Below are 22,511 nucleotides of genomic sequence, written 5' to 3'. Positions count from 1 at the left end.
AGACTGCACAGTTTTGGGCTTGAGCTTATTCGGACAGTTATGAAATCCGAAAATACGAGGTCATATGGAGAAATTCTTTATTCCTTGAGAAAAATGAAAACTTCAAAAACTACTTTTTAGACAAGAAAAATTTTCTGTTGTATTTTTTTAAAAACACGGTAGATAATAGGTTTTTTACACAGTACACACTCAGTATCAGTTTGTAATAATTTTTTTGCAGCATTTTCCCCAACTTTCACCATTTATTCGTAGGATGTCGTAGCAGCAGCCTGAGCAATGTTTACGTATAATTGTATTATCTTCTTTCCACTCAATTTTGGTCAGAAAATATCGAGTTGTAACCAAATTAATGTTCTTGGATTGACAAAATTTGATGTTCTCCCACCAGGTATATTTTCTACTTGCAGGAATTCCTGTATTATTTTTGTTGTGCCTGCAGCACAGTCATTATTCTTGATTTTCAATTTTTGGCCGGGTACAATTTTTCATATAACAATGTGGCATTTGTTACTGATGCACATAAAATATCAAGTGCAGTTTTTTTTGTACAAAGTGAGCAACTTTCTCTTAAGTCGTAGTAGCTTGAAAGCTGGTCAGACACATCTATGCCTTTCTTTCATTTGTTGTAGTTAAGTGCAGTCTTTGGTTTAACTTTTAGCTGATATCCTGCTTACATTTGCATCTCAGTGTCTTAGCAAGTTGAGATCATGACATCTTATTTGTCTTTTTACTTCAAAGACAGCTGTATTTTCTTTCTGACGTGCAACAGCTTCACCTTTTTTGGGCACTAAATGCCACACAAATCTGTATTTCTCTCTAGATATTTAGCTAATCCAAAACTATTGTAGAAATTATCACAAACAATAATTCATCCTTCTTGCAGCAAATCATTTCTACAGTTTATAGCTGATTCAAATTGTTGATAATCAGGGTTGTGTCCTGCATAAATAACATAATTTCATAGATACCTATCTTGTGTGCACAGTTTATAAATCATGAGACCATATTGTGGGCCGTAGATGGGTTGGTTATATTGGCGAAAACATATTCTGACCCTAAAAGACATCATTGAGTACACATTCTCCAGGAGTCAATAGATTTTTCCAGTTTTGACATCAAGGTGTACAACTGGCTTTATTTTGTGTAGTTGTTCCATTAAATCTTGAGCTGTGTTGTTGACAAAGTGCAGCAATGTAGTATCAGTGAGAAAAGATTATGTGGGCTGTATAAAAATTAGTCTGAGTGTCCATAAGATCAAGTATTTTGTCAGTCAAATTTTAATGATAAATAATAGCTCACCTTGGAAATTAAGTATGGCCTTTAGTTTATATGATTTATTTCTTGTGGGGTTAACTCCATTACTTCATTAACTTTCCACTTTTTGGGTACAGCTGGCTGTACAGTAGCCGCTGTAGACGGTCCCACCTGATATGAAGCTGAAATCTCTCATCTGGATTGGGAACATAATCACAAAAAATACGTAGTTCCTGAACATTGTGGTTTTTTCCACTTGAAATCAACATGTCACTATACTCAAAATCACTTCTGTAATACTCGCTGCATATCTTTTTCTGATAGAGGACATTTTACTTCATGAGGCATCTTCAAAAATGCAATGCAGTAAAACTGCATACATAACTACATAACCTACCTCCCATAATTCAGAGATTAGATATAACTTGACTTGCAGTGTTACCAACAAAAATGTTAGCAACAAAAAATAAAATAAACCTACGTAAATAAATATAAAAAGTAAAAAAAAAAAAACTGAAAAACATTGTGAAACACATGTGTGGTTCATGGACGTGCAGGAACACAAAGGTCGAGATGCATATGAGCCTTATGTGTTTCATGGAAATAATACCTACTTTTCAATTTCTAATTTTTTTTATTGGCTAGTCTGTGACTCTTTATCAGTATATAAAAGCACTTTTTTGGTAAAGTCATTTTGACTTGGAGGGAGTATTCTTGTTTTCTTTGGAACTGGGAAACTGTTAATTCCTGTATAATTGAATTGACTTGTGGAAGACCTAATTGGACATGAAGTATCGCACTGAAAGAAAAATATTTTCCTTGAAAAAATGTTTGAATTGAATTCAGGATTGCTATTAATAATGAAACTCAATTTAAGTGAATGACTAATGATAATTTAATACAATACTGCCAGGTTGCGTAGCAAAATTTAGCCGCAGTTGTCTTTAATTAAATACATTGTAATTAATTTATTTTAGGGAATTCCAACTATATTTTTTTTAAGTGAATTAAACTAAATGTCATTTGAAAGAAAATGATGTGAAGAATGTAAAAAAAAATAATTGCCAGTTCTTAGTCAGCCACAACCTACAAGTTGCCATGTATAAACAGGTATGTTATTGTTAATTATTTATGCTCATCGTGTTTTCCAAAAATATTATATACTAAATTGAAGTTTAATTTTTTCTGTACACGATAACAAATGGTTACCTGTAAAAAAAGGCCAAAAGTAGTGGTTGCCATTATTTGAATTACGAGAGTTATTGTTTTTTCAAGGTCCGATTGGTCATGAAATTAAAACCACAGTGAAAATAAAAAATTTTTTATTTGTAACAGGTACTTACATAGTTATGCAATTTCTCTACATAGTTGCCACTCTGATTTAGACATTTGTCATAGCGTGGTACCAACTTTCCAATACCCTCATCATAGAACAGAGCCGCCTGTGTTTTCAGCCATGTTTCTACACTGGTCTGTGCCAAAATGTTGTCCTCCTAGCCAGCGTTTCATGTTGAGCCAAGTCTGGGCTGTATGGTGGGTGATCAAACACTTCCCAACGAAAACGCTGCAGGAGCTTCTTTGTTACAGCTGCAGTGTGCGGCCGAGCATTGTCACGGAGAAAGACAGTGCCTGATGAGAACATTCCTCTCCGCTTACTCTGAATTGCCCTTCATAGACGTTGAAGAGTCACGCAATATGAGGCTGCAGTGATGGTCGTGCCACATTCCATGAATTCCACCAAGAGAACTCTATTCTGGTCCCAGAACACAGTAGCCATACACACTTTCTGTTGGAGAAGGTTCGCTTGAACTTCTTTGGTTTACTGGGAGAATGAGAATTTATCCATTGTTTGGATTGTAATTCAGTTTCAAAATGGACCTATGTCTCGTCCCCTGTGACATTTTTGTTCAAAAATTCTTGTTCATTGTGGTAGTGCTGGAGAAATGTTAAGGAGGCGTCAATTCTCATTGTATTCTGATGGTCGAACAGCATCTTGGGAACCCATCTTGCACACAGTTTGCGGTACTGAAGCCTCTCACTCACAATGGTGTAGAGAGCTGACCTTGAAATTTCAGGAAACGAATCGCTCAATACAGTAATTGTGAACCGATGAATTTCTTGAATTGCCTCATCCACTCACTCAATGAGATCATCGGTTGACACTTGCTTCCTTCCCTGACCGCCTGCATCATGAACATCTGTACGTCCTGCTTTAAAGTTCCTGCACCACTGTCGCAGTTTGCTGTCACTCATAGAAGTTTCACCGTACACATTACTTATTCATCAATGAATTTCAGCCGCATTATACCCCTCAGCCTGAAGAAATTGAATTACCGCACGCACTTCACACTTGGCGGGAGATGCTATTGTTGTAGACATGTTTACGTGCTAGCTGCGTGTTCAGAACTAAATGAAGTGTCACGGTGTGATTGAAGGCCATACTAGAGACGCTGCGCAACACATGTGCAAAGGTTCATCCGATTTTTCCACGGGTTTTTATTTCACGACTAATCGGACCTTGAAAAAAATAACCCTTGTAATTACATAATAAATAATGAAAACAGCAAAAAAAATGAGAAATCTAAAATAGTCAACGTCTTTATTTGGACTATTTACAGACAACGTAAGTAGTCCGAATAACTTTATTTTGACAACAAGCTTTTCGGACTGTTGTGTTACAACAGAATACTAAAACAGTTAAGTTCATCACCAAGTACCATGTACATCCTTAAAAAATAAAATTTAATTTGAAATGCTATTTTTTGTTAATTAATTATAATTTTGTATTCTTATATTCATTATTTTATATGTTTGTAACTTTTTTAAAGAAAATAAAAAAAGTTATTCAACTATCAGTGTGTTTATTTTATTTGCCTTCGTCTTTTATACTTGAAACAAATAACCCATTCATAGTTTATTTTTTAGGAAAACAGTTGGAATAGGAAAAGAAACAAGAAGAAGCCATTTTAACATAAATTGTATTTAATATTACAACATTAATAATAAAAATATGTAGATAGTTTCAAATAATATATATAGTTTAAAATTCTGTTTTAAAAATACAATGAAATGTATAGTATTAGATAGTATAATATAAAGTTTTGATTTTGTATTTTAAAAATACAGAAGTTGCCGAAGTAAGCACAAGGCATGATATTCTGAATTCATAACGCCTACAAAATTTAAATTAATACATTATGTTTATTTAAAATACTAGCAGACCCGGCAATGTTTCGCCATTGCTAGATTTGAGTATATATATATATGAGAGAGAGAGAATTTAAATGAACACAATTGAAAATTTGATAAAAAAATTAAAAAACTGAACCTTACGGAACTTCACAAATTTTATCTTTCACTTATTCTCCTTCCCCTTTTCCCTTTACAACTTCTCCGTCACCCCTCTCCCAGTTTCCTTTTTACCCTTTCCCTTTTCTCATTCCACCTTTTTCCGTTCGGATAAAAGATGCTCAGAGTGCGGAGCAATTTACAGCGGTCCTCAGGGAAAAAGCAGCCTAGCTGTAGGTAGATTTGAAATCCCGTGCTAGTAGAAGAACTTGTTCATGTTAAAGATGTGGACATCGACACGACTGATCAGGACATTAAAGGAAGCTTTGGACCAGAGGCTTGGCGATTCTGAAGAGTACATTTTTTATCCATTAGATCTGCTTTTGGAGAAACCAAGAACATTAATTTAATCACCACTCTCCGAGCTGCCCGGAAACTGGTAGAGTCTAGGATATTCGGATAGGTTGGGTCCAGTGCAGAGGGTATATACACGAGGATTATGAGCGCCGTTTTAGATGTTGGGGCTCTGGCCGCAGGAGCTTGGAATGTCGTGGACCCAAACGTATTAGCCTTTGCTTCAATTGTGATGGTAGCGGGCATCAGGCCAGGGAATGTCAGGAACACATGATGTGCTAGACTGCGGAAGCGATGGACACCGTACAGGAGGATCGGGATATAATTTATAGAAGATATGAATGCGGGGGCTAGCATCTACTCTAACCAGTTTGGTTTTTGGTAGGGCCGCTCGACACTCCAAGGTCGTAGAGTGGGCGGCCGAGGTGAACCAGGGTACATGGAGGACAAGGGGCATACCGTCATTACTCATTGCTGTCGATTCTTTGCCGTGGCAGGTGATTATGGAGGCTTTGAGGCGGAAAGGTGTAAGCGAATATCTTCACCGACAGACGATTGGGGGTATTGTTGCCATTTAAGTTTTGGTCAATCAAAAGGGCAGGGAGATAGGGGCAAAACCATCTAAAAAACCTCACAAATTGTTTAAAAGATGTGCATGCTATATAAGCGATTCAATCTTTTTAAGGGAGCAGAACTTGACCATGCCAATGTTGATGAAAAACATTATAATAGGAGTTGAGCCTTGAGTTTATGGCTATGATGTGGAAAACAGAATGCACAATTGTGTTGGTGGAGAAAGGATCACTCCAATCAAAAAAAAAACTGCATGAGTTGTTGAACAAGATGATAGTGGTTTTTTGACTGGAGAGACTTGATCCATTATGAACTGTTTTATGTGGTTAGACAGTAAACAAGGAATTCTATGTGGAAATTTTATAGTGTTTGAAGGATGCTGTGTGAAAACCAAAGTTGAATGTCACACCATGACAGTACCCTCAGCTCATATTCCTTATTTAACAAAACATGAGACAGTCATGGTGCATCACCTGCCCTATTCTCTATACTTGGTTCCAGTAGACTTTGTTTTGTTTCCCAAATTGAAGGTAACCTGGAAAAATGTCATTTTCAAACCATAAATGAAATTTAGAAAATATAATAAAACAACTGCACCATCCCCAAAAATACTTTCCAGGAAATGCTCCAAAAATGGAAGAAACAATGGGATCAGTATATTGCCAGCAATGGGAAGTACTTTGAGGGTGACAAGCATATAAAATTCTAAATACATTAATAAAGTTTTTATTATACATGTTCAATGTTTTTTTTTAACATATAATTGTATACATATTATGTATTTTTATACATATTTATTTGGATTGTTTGCAGATCTAGTCTCTGAATTCAATCTCATTCCCCCATTTCATTTTTCTTCACTTCAGAATCACCCAATATAATATAGTGTACAATATACTTCTGCTTCTCTTTTACTTGCTCTTCCTTAGTTCTACTAAATTCATTCAGCATTACATGATCCAAACTTTGTTTCTTGTTTTTGTATATCTATCATTCCCTTCCGTATTCCAAGGCTGATATATTCTTATTCTGAATCACCTTATAACCTTGTGGATGGTATTAAGAACAGTGATAATGATCTCATGTCACAGGATCATTTTTTTTTTGAGAAAATCTGTTGAAGTAGAATGGGATTCATGTGGTATTTTGTGATCAGTAATGGATTAATACCTTTCAGAATTATTTATTTCATATTACTACATGAATGCTGGATGTTAATGCCAACAATTTACCGTACTTTTTTTTTTGCAAGGAATTGTGAAAGAAGGATTTCATACTGAAAGTGGTATATATAATACTGTTTATAACAAAATCGGTTTGGGTTTTCAGACACCAGAAGCCCTCTTTTCTAATAAAACATATCGATCAGTTGCATATATTTGACCTTTGTCAATTTGGGCTATGCAGTTAGCTTGGAAATCTGATAAATAAGTTATTTAACATTTATTGTGTGGAAGAAAAAATTATTTATTTACAATTGTGTGGTAAAATCTTTAGTTATATTTTATATTTCTGTAAAGTTTTTATTTATTTGAATTTATGATACTATCCTGGTTATTCAGGGATAGTCGATAATATTTTTTTTTTATAGTACCAAATCATGAAATCTTATTTTTATTACTGTTAGTATAGTATTATTATCACTATTATTTTTTTTGTAGATATTAATCATGTGACTGACTTTATATTATTGTTTTAAATCTTTTAGCAAAATATGATGTTTTATGCACTCAGGTAATTACACTTTTCTATTCTGATGGTGTCAGGGTAGAGAGTGTCCCAACTTTTCCTGGCTCTAGTCATTCTTTAAACTGGTTCCTTTCCACTTATCATTACAATTCTTTGAACCACTCTCTTTCTTCTTCTGGTTTTCCTTCTAATCTGATTCTCTAGATCCTTGTGCTGTTTGTTATATTATCATTTACCATATTGTTATACGTAAGGTAACTATGTTGCATTTGTTCAAATTATATGTAATTATTCAGAAAGTATTAATAAATGGCTGTGATTTGGGGGACTGCAATAAACAATTATTTGTATAATTTTTTTTTTAATACATATATAAAACCAATTCCTGACAAATTACGAGATCATTCACTTCCATCAGTAAAAGATCTTTTCAGACAATTGAATATTGTCTTTATTGTATGAGGTGATATCCAAAATCTTCCAGACAAGGTTTAAAGAACAGCTTGCTTTATTTAAAGATTGCACCAATTCCCTTGAAATACAAGTCTCCTTTGGAACTTATATAGTAACCCCAACATCTCTTCCATGCTTTAAAAGCATTGGCTAGGTTGCTTCTCTTGAAGGTAATTCAGTATTACTTGAAATTATTCCTGAGTGTCTTCTACTATTTCAAACCAGTGGCCTTTCAACTTATACTTAATTCTGGGAAACAAGACAAACTCACAGACAACTAGTATGGGAGGTTTAAGAGAATCACTGTATTGTTTCTGTTAATAACTGCGTTTGAGATAGGTGTGATCAGAGGTGCTGACATAGTCCAACAGCTAATTTCAGTCTTTTCCACAGTTCTGATATTTTTCATCTCACATCTCCAAAGTTCCTCAAGACATAAGATAAAAGTCAGAATTTACTATAAGATCTGAAACAACAAATTCTCTGTCAACATTATCCTTGATGTTGAATAACCCAACAAGTTTTGTTTATGACTTTTGTGCTTGCGGCAGGATAGCAGGTCCAGTCCTTCCGTGTCGTAGATGAAGAAGGGTTTAGTCAGTGAAAGTCTGACACTACCATCTGTGCAGGTAGATGATGTCTGTAAGAGATTTGTTCTCCTCTGATATAAAAAGAAACCCAACAAGTTTACCAGTATTTTGTACTTCAGTCTTGCCACCCCTTCTGTCTTGGTAACTGCAGGATCTTTTACTTCACAGTCTAGTTCTTTGTAAAAGCAGTTTGTTGTTACATCTCTGGATCATTGTCATAACCCATTCTCCCAACTTACATCACCTGCAATGACGTTAGACACTTTATTGATCTATAAAAATTTCCATGTTTGATCTAAAGAATGTTTAAAACTGGATTCAGCATTTAAAAGATTTTATCCAGTTTACCCTAGGGTCATGCCAAATTTGATACTACACATTGTACATTTACCAGTCACACAACTGTTACTAACACATGATTATAAAAATACATGTACCAACTGAACAAAAGTACATTATGCAATGCTACTTGGCTGACAGTTGTAACAGATTTTGCAGTATTATTTTCACTGTTCTACATAGTTTTTTTGTAAAGTTGGAGCAATTACAGTACAGGACTTTCTGAAACCATAGAATACATATATTTGCTTATTATATATTTATGCCAACTTACATTTGTAAACAAAATTTGTTTTAAATAATTAATTAAGACATTCTTTTTGCAACATTTTGCCACTGCAAAGTATTTTTGTCCCTTTTTTATAACAAAAGTACCTGCATCAGACATGATAGAATTTTGACACTCATACCACATAAAAAAAAGTCTTGTGACATGTTGGAAGTCTCAGCATGAGTTAACATTGTCATATTTGTTGGATTACTCTAATTATTCCAAGTTTCTGTTAGTGATTTTATAATTTAACTTTCAGTTATAAGTGAAATGTTATTTTGAATATTTCTTTTGTATATTTCTCATTTCAGTCTTCAAAACCAGAAAATGAAAAAAATAATCATTTAACCCCCATTGCTAACAGAATTTTATTCTATATCTTTTAATTTTTCAGACCTTAATAGTTTCTAGTTGTGTATGAAATTTGTGACCCAAATATATCACAAGTATTGGTAAATTATCTAACTTTAAAGAGGATTTTTCTTTTTCTTCTGCAAAAGGCCAAAGTTGTTATATATATCTATATACATATATTGCCACTAAATGGCTTTGATGGCACCTTAAAATCTTGTCATAGCCCTGAAAAGGGCTGTTTGAGGTTTTTGGAATGATGGCCCTGAAAAGGGCCGTTTGTGTGTTTTGAGAGGTAGCCCTGAGAAGAGCTGTTCGGTCCAGAAGCAGATCTCTGGCAATGTTGGCTTGGCTGTAGTCAACATCAATTTTTGCTGCAGGCCAAGCGACTCCTCTTCCTGGCTTTTGTAGGCGGTTACTGAACAGTCTTGCAGGAGGAGTCTGTGTTATAGCTGCAGTCAAACCAATAGATATCTTGGCTAATGAGCATAAGGAACACTACATTTCCAAGGTAAATAATCTATTAACGTCAGAACAAAAGCAAGAAATTGAAGACCGGGGCCTTGCGTCTTGGCAGGTCAGGTGGGACGAATCCTCCACAGGTTGCTACACGCATGATATATTTCCTATAGTATCTAATTTAGGTACGATTAGATGGGTCTCCCTAATTGGTATATCACACAGTTTCTCTCCGGGCAAGTTTAGCTAGGTTTCGTTTGGTGGATTCGAGTCAATGCCCGGATTATGGGAATGAGATACAGTGGATCATGTCCTCTACGTTTGTCCCCAATATGAGATTGAACGCTCACGAGCTGTTAGGGAACTTGAGAGAATACATTCCTTTCTGGATCTCAGTATCAACTGGATGATCCGCAAGGAATGGTCTATAGTGTCTGGTATTCTCTGCGCCCTTGCATTGTGTAGGTCTGCAGAGTTTGATCAAGTTACTGGATTGTGGTAGGATCCCGGGTGGCTAGGGTTCCGGCTTAAGCATTGGATTGGTTGGAGGTAGGTGCATTGGCATCGTGCCACGGTTATATTGGTATTGATTGTAATTCGATTTGGGACTTCCACTGGTGGGCAAGGCTGTGCTGCCAGGGTATGGTAACCCATGCGACTGGGGGGCGTGGCTTCTCTCCGCCGGTGGTGGTCTTGATCGTAACTTGGTAGTGCCATGCAAGATACCATGATGGGACCGAGTGGGGGTGCAGGGTTTGTTCCTAACTCCTGCACGGACTAGAATGAGGTTGCCAACAAAAATGGAATGAGGTCACTTATAAATTTATTATATAATTAAAATTTATTTTAAGGAATTCCAACTATACTTTTTTTAATTGAATTAAACTAAACATCATTTGAAAGAAGATGATGAGAAGAATGTAAACAAAAATGATTGCCAGCTCTCAGCAAAAAAGATGAGAAGTCTAAAATTGATTGTCAACATCTTTATTTAAAATGAAGCAGTATGTGCATTCCTTCTCTCTCGTTCACACTCATCCAGACTGAAAGTAATTAGTTCAAATAATGGCAACCATTACTTGTGGCCATTTTTTTTGCAGGCAACCATGTGTTGTCATATACAGAAAAAATTAAACTTCAATTTAGTGTATAAGTTTTTTGAAAAACACGAACGTAAATAATTAACATAACATACCTGTTTACACATGGCAACTTGGAGGTTGTAGCTTACAGAGCTGGCAATAATTTTTTTTTTACATTTTTCACATCATTTTCTTTCAAATGACAATTAATTAATTCACTTAAAAAAAATGTAGTTGCAATTCGTTAAAATAAATTAATTACAGGTAATGCGGCTAATTTTTGCTAGTACCCGGCAGCAATGTATTAAATTATGAAATTATCATTAATCATTCACTGAATTCAGGTGTTCTAAGTATATTTATTACTATTTGTTTGAAATCAATAAAGATTTAACCCTTCACAAGTGGAAACCCATATATGGGCTACCTGTACTTATGCAGGAAGGTGGAAACCCATACATATATGTGTCTCTGAATGTGACCGGCTATTTGTCTTCACATAGTTACACATAAATTCCAAGAGAAAGCAGGAGATGTTCTTTCAATCATTTTGAGACTGGAATTCCTGATACAATGTGATTGGGAACCATTTTACTTCATTAATTAGATGAGTTCAATGACAGTGTGTAAGTTACAAGATGTGTGCATTATTTTTTCATGTTTTTCGCTGACTAATTACTTTCAGTCTGGATGAGTGTGAACGAGAGAGAAGGAATGCATGCGCATACTGCTTCATTTTAAATAAAGATGTTGAAAATCAATTTTAGACTTCTCATCTTTTTTGCTTTTTTCATTATTTATTATGTAACTAGTAACTAGTTCAAATAATGGCAAAAACTACTTAAGGCCTTTTTTTACAGGCAACCATGTGTTATCGTGTACAGAAAAATTAACTTCAGTTTGGTATATAATTTTTTTCAAAAACATGATTAACGTAAATAATTAACAATAACATACCTGTTTACACACGGCGACTTGGAGGTTGTGGCTGACAGAGCTGGAAATAATTTTTTTTTTTACATTTTTCACATCATTTTTTGTCAAATGACATTTAATTAATTCACTTATAAAAATTGTAGTTGCAATTCGTTAAAATAAATTAATTACAGGTAATGCGGCTAATTTTTACTAGTCAACCCGGCAGCAATGTATTAAATTATGAAAATATCATTAATCATTCACTTAAATCAAATTTCAATAAAAAAACAGATACCTGCAGAAATCAGCTGCCAGATCTTAGACCTATGTATTTTACAACCCATAGATACTTTGGATAAATATTTTTCAATTTGATTTTAGATAATAAAAAGCAATTAAAAGTGGTGCTCAATTTTATAATTCTGTATTCCAAATTAACTAATGACAGACAAATGTGAACTAAATCACATTTGGTAATACTAACAATAAAGTTTACAGATAAAACTTATAAATGTTCAATGTGGCCTCTGACTGCACGGCACACATCTAAGCGGTATCTGAACTTGTCCCACAAGTCTTGTCTTGTGTTACTGAGTTCACTGCAGGTGTGATATGGTTCCACAGGGCTGCCATTTTTGTTGGTATTGGTAGTATGTAAACTGCATCTTTCACAGAAACCCACAAGAAAATGTTACATTGCGTAAGATAAGGTGATCTTGAATGCCTGAACTAAAGAGCCAGTCTTCATTCGTGATGTATCCTATGCATCGTTAAGTAAACAATGCCTCAAAACATGCCAGGCAGTATAAGTTGGTTGAGGCACTAAAATTCTCTGCTCGCTCTATGGGTTGCCAAATGTTCTCCTCTGTCACATGTGCTTGGCCCGTGCTCTTGCCTTTACAGAGACACATTGTTTGTTCAAACTAGTGAAATGCTTGCTTCCTGCCAAAACAAACGGAATCGTTTTCATAAGAAAATGGTTTAGTGTTTTGTAATGACATTTCTTCTCTTATGGAGACTTTGTAATCAACATAACCCAAAAGAATAGTGCTTGTTTATTGATTCCTCTAAAGTTAGTTTAAAAATTGTACTTTTGCATAATGGCAATAAATTCCCATCATTACCTGTGGCCCACTCTGCTAGTATGAAAGAAACATATGAAAACTTTAAATTTATATAGGAAAAGCTTCAATATGCAGTGTATCATTGTAATACTTGTGGTGATTTGAAAGTAACTGCTGTTATTCTTGGTCTGCAGCTTGGTTACACAAGGTACTGTTGTTTTTTATGTGAATGGGATACGAATGTCCTAATGTGAATCTCTCATCCCTGAACAGAAAAATGTGAAACGTTGCCCATTGTGTAATCCTAAAAATTTGTATCTACCTCCGTTATATATCAAACTAGAAGAATTTTGTCTAGGCCATGGACAATACTCCTCGCTTAATGTACTTAACACAGAAGTTTCGTAAAATTGGTAATGCAAAAATTAAAGAATGAATATTTGTGGGTCTACAAATACGATCATCACTAATGCATGATGAAAAGTTTGAGAATCTATTGAATACACTGGAGAAAGCAGTTTGGCAAGCAGTAAATGTTAAGAGATTTTGGGGAAATCAAAAGGTGGAAAATTACTATGGTATTATCAACGATCTTATAAAAATTTGGGTTGTAATACATCTTTAAAAGTACTTTTCCTGCATTCACACCTAGATTTCTTCCTGGAAAATCTTGGCGCAGTGAGCGATGAGCACGAAGAACACTTTCATCAGGAGATTTCAGCTACGGAAAAGAAAATTCAAAGCAAATGGAATCCAAATATGTTGGCAAATTGCTGTTGGACTATCAAGAGGGATGTTCCACACGTGAAATACAGCAGAAAATCGTCATTTCCTAATTTCCAGGTGCGTCAAATGTCTGAGTATTATTATTAGTAGTTAAGAATGCAGAAAGTATTAAAAATGTTTGAAATTATATATGCCTGTCTCTTGGAAACATGGTGTGGTGGTGAAAAACTGATATTTCATTTGAATTCAGGAGAAAAAATTCTATCAGAATCATATGTTACTTCCTGAGACAAAAAGAAATTCTTTTTCATTCCCCAGTGTTATCATTCTCAAATAAATTAAAAATTATAGAATAAATTCAGTTCAGTTTATTTGATACAACACATATCACAGGACAAAAAAGATTTTAGGTTATTTATAAATTTTAACTTAATTATATAAATCTTATTACATAAAAAATCAACTTTACACATTCACTTTACCCTAAATTTTATTTAATTATATTACACATTTTATGTAGGAATTCAGGTGTTCTAAGTATATTTATTACTATTTGTTTGAAATCAATAAAGATTTAACCCTTCACAAGTGGAAACCCATATATGGGCTACCTGTACTTATGCAGGAAGGTGGAAACCCATACATATATGTGTCTCTGAATGTGACCGGCTATTTGTCTTCACATAGTTACACATAAATTCCAAGAGAAAGCAGGAGATGTTCTTTCAATCATTTTGAGACTGGAATTCCTGATACAATGTGATTGGGAACCATTTTACTTCATTAATTAGATGAGTTCAATGACAGTGTGTAAGTTACAAGATGTGTGCATTATTTTTTCATGTTTTTCGCTGACTAATTACTTTCAGTCTGGATGAGTGTGAACGAGAGAGAAGGAATGCATGCGCATACTGCTTCATTTTAAATAAAGATGTTGAAAATCAATTTTAGACTTCTCATCTTTTTTGCTTTTTTCATTATTTATTATGTAACTAGTAACTAGTTCAAATAATGGCAAAAACTACTTATGGCCTTTTTTTACAGGCAACCATGTGTTATCGTGTACAGAAAAAATTAACTTCAGTTTAGTATATAATTTTTTTCAAAAACATGATTAACGTAAATAATTAACAATAACATACCTGTTTACACACGGCAACTTGGAGGTTGTGGCTGACAGAGCTGGCAATCATTTTTTTTTTACATTTTTCACATCATTTTCTTTCAAATGTCATTTAATTAATTCACTTAAAAAAAAAGTAGTTGCAATTCGTTAAAATAAATTAATTACAGGTAATGCGTCTAATTTTTGCTAGTCAACCCGGCAGCAATGTATTAAATTATCATTAATCATTCACTTAAATCAAATTTCACTAAAAAAACAGATACCTGCAGAAATCAGCTGCCAGATCTTAGACCTATGTATTTTACAACCCATAGATACTTTGGATAAATATTTTTCAATTTGATTTTTGATAATACAAAGCAATTAAAAGTGGTGCTCAATTTTATAATTCTGTATTCCAAATTAACTAATGACAGACAAATGTGAACTAAATGACATTTGGTAATACTAACAATAAAGTTTACAGATAAAATTTATAAATGTTCAATGTGGCCTCTGACTGCACGGCACACATCTAAGCGGTATCTGAACTTGTCCCACAAGTCTTGTCTTGTGTTACTGAGTTCACTGCAGGTGTGATATGGTTCCACAGGGCTGCCATTTTTGTTGGTATTGGTAGTATGTAAACTGCATCTTTCACAGAAACCCACAAGAAAATGTTACATTGCGTAAGATCAGGTGATCTTGAACTAAAGAGCCAGTCTTATTTCCTGATGTATCCTATGCATCGTTAAGTAAACAATGCCTCAAAACATGCCAGGCAGTATAAGTTGGTTGAGGCACTAAAATTCTCTGCTCGCTCTATGGGTTGCCAAATGTTCTCCTCTGTCACATGTGCTTGGCCCATGCTCTTGCCTTTACAGAGACACACTGTTTGTTCAAACTTGTGAAATGCTTGCTTCCTGCCTAAACAAACGGAATCGTTTTCATAAGAAAATGGTTTAGTGTTTTGTAATGACATTTCTTCTCTTATGGAGACTTTGTAATCAACATAACCCAAAAGAATAGTGCTTGTTTATTGATTCCTCTAAAGTTAGTTTAAAAATTGTACTTTTGCATAATGGCAATAAATTCCCATCATTACCTGTGGCCCACTCTGCTAGTATGAAAGAAACATATGAAAACTTTAAATTTATATAGGAAAAGCTTCAATATGCAGTGTATCATTGTAATACTTGTGGTGATTTGAAAGTAACTGCTGTTATTCTTGGTCTGCAGCTTGGTTACACAAGGTACTGTTGTTTTTTATGTGAATGGGATACGAATGTCCTAATGTGAATCTCTCATCCCTGAACAGAAAAATGTGAAACGTTGCCCATTGTGTAATCCTAAAAATTTGTATCTACCTCCGTTATATATCAAACTAGAAGAATTTTGTCTAGGCCATGGACAATACTCCTTGCTTAATGTACTTAACACAGAAGTTTCGTAAAATTGGTAATGCAAAAATTAAAGAATGAATATTTGTGGGTCTACAAATACGATCATCACTAATGCATGATGAAAAGTTTGAGAATCTATTGAATACACTGGAGAAAGCAGTTTGGCAAGCAGTAAATGTTAAGAGATTTTGGGGAAATCAAAAGGTGGAAAATTACTATGGTATTATCAACGATCTTATAAAAATTTGGGTTGTAATACATCTTTAAAAGTACTTTTCCTGCATTCACACCTAGATTTCTTCCTGGAAAATCTTGGCGCAGTGAGCGATGAGCACGAAGAACACTTTCATCAGGAGATTTCAGCTACGGAAAAGAAAATTCAAAGCAAATGGAATCCAAATATGTTGGCAAATTGCTGTTGGACTATCAAGAGGGATGTTCCACACGTGAAATACAGCAGAAAATCGTCATTTCCTAATTTCCAGGTGCGTCAAATGTCTGAGTATTATTATTAGTAGTTAAGAATGCAGAAAGTATTAAAAACGTTTGAAATTATATATGCCTGTCTCTTGGAAACATGGTGAGGTGGTGAAAAACTGATATTTCATTTGAATTCAGGAGAAAAAATTCTATCAGAATCATATGTTACTTCCTGAGACAAAAAGAAATTCTTTTTCATTCCCCAGTGTTATCATTCTCAAATAAATTAAAAATTATAGAATAAATTCAGTTCAGTTTATTTGATACAACACATATCACAGGACAAAAAAGATTTTAGGTTATTTATAAATTTTAACTTAATTATATAAATCTTATTACATAAAAAATCAACTTTACACATTCACTTTACCCTAAATTTTATTTAATTATATTACACATTTTATGTAGGAATTCAGGTGTTCTAAGTATATTTATTACTATTTGTTTGAAATCAATAAAGATTTAACCCTTCACAAGTGGAAACCCATATATGGGCTACCTGTACTTATGCAGGAAGGTGGAAACCCATACATATATGTGTCTCTGAATGTGACCGGCTATTTGTCTTCACATAGTTACACATAAATTCCAAGAGAAAGCAGGAGATGTTCTTTCAATCATTTTGAGACTGGAATTCCTGATACAATGTGATTGGGAACCATTTTACTTCATTAATTAGATGAGTTCAATGACCGTGTGTAAGTTACAAGATGTGTGCATTATTTTTTCATGTTTTTCGCTGACTAATTACTTTCAGTCTGGATGAGTGTGAACGAGAGAGAAGGAATGCATGCGCATACTGCTTCATTTTAAATAAAGATGTTGAAAATCAATTTTAGACTTCTCATCTTTTTTGCTTTTTTCATTATTTATTATGTAACTAGTAACTAGTTCAAATAATGGCAAAAACTACTTATGGCCTTTTTTTACAGGCAACCATGTGTTATCGTGTACAGAAAAAATTAACTTCAGTTTAGTATATAATTTTTTTCAAAAACATGATTAACGTAAATAATTAACAATAACATACCTGTTTACACACGGCAACTTGGAGGTTGTGGCTGACAGAGCTGGCAATCATTTTTTTTTTACATTTTTCACATCATTTTCTTTCAAATGTCATTTAATTAATTCACTTAAAAAAAAAGTAGTTGCAATTCGTTAAAATAAATTAATTACAGGTAATGCGTCTAATTTTTGCTAGTCAACCCGGCAGCAATGTATTAAATTATCATTAATCATTCACTTAAATCAAATTTCACTAAAAAAACAGATACCTGCAGAAATCAGCTGCCAGATCTTAGACCTATGTATTTTACAACCCATAGATACTTTGGATAAATATTTTTCAATTTGATTTTTGATAATACAAAGCAATTAAAAGTGGTGCTCAATTTTATAATTCTGTATTCCAAATTAACTAATGACAGACAAATGTGAACTAAATGACATTTGGTAATACTAACAATAAAGTTTACAGATAAAATTTATAAATGTTCAATGTGGCCTCTGACTGCACGGCACACATCTAAGCGGTATCTGAACTTGTCCCACAAGTCTTGTCTTGTGTTACTGAGTTCACTGCAGGTGTGATATGGTTCCACAGGGCTGCCATTTTTGTTGGTATTGGTAGTATGTAAACTGCATCTTTCACAGAAACCCACAAGAAAATGTTACATTGCGTAAGATCAGGTGATCTTGAACTAAAGAGCCAGTCTTATTTCCTGATGTATCCTATGCATCGTTAAGTAAACAATGCCTCAAAACATGCCAGGCAGTATAAGTTGGTTGAGGCACTAAAATTCTCTGCTCGCTCTATGGGTTGCCAAATGTTCTCCTCTGCCACATGTGCTTGGCTCGTGCTCTTGCCTTTACAGAGACACACTGTTTCTTCAAACTAGTGAAATGCTTCCTGCCTGTCTTCACATAATTACATATAAATTTCAAGAGAAAGCCGATGATGTTCTTTCAATCATTTTGAGACTGGAATTCCTGATACAATGTGATTGGGAACCATTTTACTTCAGTTATTAGATGAGTACAATGACCGTGTGTAAGTTACAAGATGTGTGCATTATTTTTTCATGTTTTTCGCTGACTAATTACTTTCAGTCTGGATGAGTGTGAACGAGAGAGAAGGAATGCATGCGCATACTGCTTCATTTTAAATAAAGATGTTGAAAATCAATTTTAGACTTCTCATCTTTTTTGCTTTTTTCATTATTTATTATGTAACTATAATTAGTTCAAATAATGGCAACCACTACTTACGGCCTTTTTTTACAGGCAACCATGTGTTATAGTGTACAGAAAAATTAACTTCAGTTTGGTATATAATTTTTTTCAAAAACATGATTAACGTAAATAATTAACAATAACATACCTGTTTACACACGGCGACTTGGAGGTTGTGGCTGACAGAGCTGGAAATAATTTTTTTTTTTACATTTTTCACATCATTTTTTGTCAAATGACATTTAATTAATTCACTTAAAAAAAAAGTAGTTGCAATTCGTTAAAATAAATTAATTACAGGTAATGCGTCTAATTTTTGCTAGTCAACCCGGCAGCAATGTATTAAATTATCATTAATCATTCACTTAAATCAAATTTCACTAAAAAAACAGATACCTGCAGAAATCAGCTGCCAGATCTTAGACCTATGTATTTTACAACCCATAGATACTTTGGATAAATATTTTTCAATTTGATTTTTGATAATACAAAGCAATTAAAAGTGGTGCTCAATTTTATAATTCTGTATTCCAAATTAACTAATGACAGACAAATGTGAACTAAATGACATTTGGTAATACTAACAATAAAGTTTACAGATAAAATTTATAAATGTTCAATGTGGCCTCTGACTGCACGGCACACATCTAAGCGGTATCTGAACTTGTCCCACAAGTCTTGTCTTGTGTTACTGAGTTCACTGCAGGTGTGATATGGTTCCACAGGGCTGCCATTTTTGTTGGTATTGGTAGTATGTAAACTGCATCTTTCACAGAAACCCACAAGAAAATGTTACATTGCGTAAGATCAGGTGATCTTGAACTAAAGAGCCAGTCTTATTTCCTGATGTATCCTATGCATCGTTAAGTAAACAATGCCTCAAAACATGCCAGGCAGTATAAGTTGGTTGAGGCACTAAAATTCTCTGCTCGCTCTATGGGTTGCCAAATGTTCTCCTCTGTCACATGTGCTTGGCCCATGCTCTTGCCTTTACAGAGACACACTGTTTGTTCAAACTTGTGAAATGCTTGCTTCCTGCCTAAACAAACGGAATCGTTTTCATAAGAAAATGGTTTAGTGTTTTGTAATGACATTTCTTCTCTTATGGAGACTTTGTAATCAACATAACCCAAAAGAATAGTGCTTGTTTATTGATTCCTCTAAAGTTAGTTTAAAAATTGTACTTTTGCATAATGGCAATAAATTCCCATCATTACCTGTGGCCCACTCTGCTAGTATGAAAGAAACATATGAAAACTTTAAATTTATATAGGAAAAGCTTCAATATGCAGTGTATCATTGTAATACTTGTGGTGATTTGAAAGTAACTGCTGTTATTCTTGGTCTGCAGCTTGGTTACACAAGGTACTGTTGTTTTTTATGTGAATGGGATACGAATGTCCTAATGTGAATCTCTCATCCCTGAACAGAAAAATGTGAAACGTTGCCCATTGTGTAATCCTAAAAATTTGTATCTACCTCCGTTATATATCAAACTAGAAGAATTTTGTCTAGGCCATGGACAATACTCCTTGCTTAATGTACTTAACACAGAAGTTTCGTAAAATTGGTAATGCAAAAATTAAAGAATGAATATTTGTGGGTCTACAAATACGATCATCACTAATGCATGATGAAAAGTTTGAGAATCTATTGAATACACTGGAGAAAGCAGTTTGGCAAGCAGTAAATGTTAAGAGATTTTGGGGAAATCAAAAGGTGGAAAATTACTATGGTATTATCAACGATCTTATAAAAATTTGGGTTGTAATACATCTTTAAAAGTACTTTTCCTGCATTCACACCTAGATTTCTTCCTGGAAAATCTTGGCGCAGTGAGCGATGAGCACGAAGAACACTTTCATCAGGAGATTTCAGCTACGGAAAAGAAAATTCAAAGCAAATGGAATCCAAATATGTTGGCAAATTGCTGTTGGACTATCAAGAGGGATGTTCCACACGTGAAATACAGCAGAAAATCGTCATTTCCTAATTTCCAGGTGCGTCAAATGTCTGAGTATTATTATTAGTAGTTAAGAATGCAGAAAGTATTAAAAATGTTTGAAATTATATATGCCTGTCTCTTGGAAACATGGTGTGGTGGTGAAAAACTGATATTTCATTTGAATTCAGGAGAAAAAATTCTATCAGAATCATATGTTACTTCCTGAGACAAAAAGAAATTCTTTTTCATTCCCCAGTGTTATCATTCTCAAATAAATTAAAAATTATAGAATAAATTCAGTTCAGTTTATTTGATACAACACATATCACAGGACAAAAAAGATTTTAGGTTATTTATAAATTTTAACTTAATTATATAAATCTTATTACATAAAAAATCAACTTTACACATTCACTTTACCCTAAATTTTATTTAATTATATTACACATTTTATGTAGGAATTCAGGTGTTCTAAGTATATTTATTACTATTTGTTTGAAATCAATAAAGATTTAACCCTTCACAAGTGGAAACCCATATATGGGCTACCTGTACTTATGCAGGAAGGTGGAAACCCATACATATATGTGTCTCTGAATGTGACCGGCTATTTGTCTTCACATAGTTACACATAAATTCCAAGAGAAAGCAGGAGATGTTCTTTCAATCATTTTGAGACTGGAATTCCTGATACAATGTGATTGGGTACGATTTTACTTCAGTTATTAGATGAGTTCAATGACCGTGTGTAAGTTACAAGATGTGTGCATTATTTTTTCATGTTTTTCGCTGACTAATTACTTTCAGTCTGGATGAGTGTGAACGAGAGAGAAGGAATGCATGCGCATACTGCTTCATTTTAAATAAAGATGTTGAAAATCAATTTTAGACTTCTCATCTTTTTTGCTTTTTTCATTATTTATTATGTAACTAGTAACTAGTTCAAATAATGGCAAAAACTACTTATGGCCTTTTTTTACAGGCAACCATGTGTTATCGTGTACAGAAAAAATTAACTTCAGTTTAGTATATAATTTTTTTCAAAAACATGATTAACGTAAATAATTAACAATAACATACCTGTTTACACACGGCAACTTGGAGGTTGTGGCTGACAGAGCTGGCAATCATTTTTTTTTTACATTTTTCACATCATTTTCTTTCAAATGTCATTTAATTAATTCACTTAAAAAAAAAGTAGTTGCAATTCGTTAAAATAAATTAATTACAGGTAATGCGTCTAATTTTTGCTAGTCAACCCGGCAGCAATGTATTAAATTATCATTAATCATTCACTTAAATCAAATTTCACTAAAAAAACAGATACCTGCAGAAATCAGCTGCCAGATCTTAGACCTATGTATTTTACAACCCATAGATACTTTGGATAAATATTTTTCAATTTGATTTTTGATAATACAAAGCAATTAAAAGTGGTGCTCAATTTTATAATTCTGTATTCCAAATTAACTAATGACAGACAAATGTGAACTAAATGACATTTGGTAATACTAACAATAAAGTTTACAGATAAAATTTATAAATGTTCAATGTGGCCTCTGACTGCACGGCACACATCTAAGCGGTATCTGAACTTGTCCCACAAGTCTTGTCTTGTGTTACTGAGTTCACTGCAGGTGTGATATGGTTCCACAGGGCTGCCATTTTTGTTGGTATTGGTAGTATGTAAACTGCATCTTTCACAGAAACCCACAAGAAAATGTTACATTGCGTAAGATCAGGTGATCTTGAACTAAAGAGCCAGTCTTATTTCCTGATGTATCCTATGCATCGTTAAGTAAACAATGCCTCAAAACATGCCAGGCAGTATAAGTTGGTTGAGGCACTAAAATTCTCTGCTCGCTCTATGGGTTGCCAAATGTTCTCCTCTGCCACATGTGCTTGGCTCGTGCTCTTGCCTTTACAGAGACA

Source organism: Lycorma delicatula, chromosome 3 (genome assembly GCF_047948215.1).
Source record: "Lycorma delicatula isolate Av1 chromosome 3, ASM4794821v1, whole genome shotgun sequence".
In the NCBI taxonomy this organism is placed as follows: Eukaryota; Metazoa; Arthropoda; class Insecta; order Hemiptera; family Fulgoridae; genus Lycorma; species Lycorma delicatula.
This window is presented reverse-complemented; position numbering follows the sequence as displayed.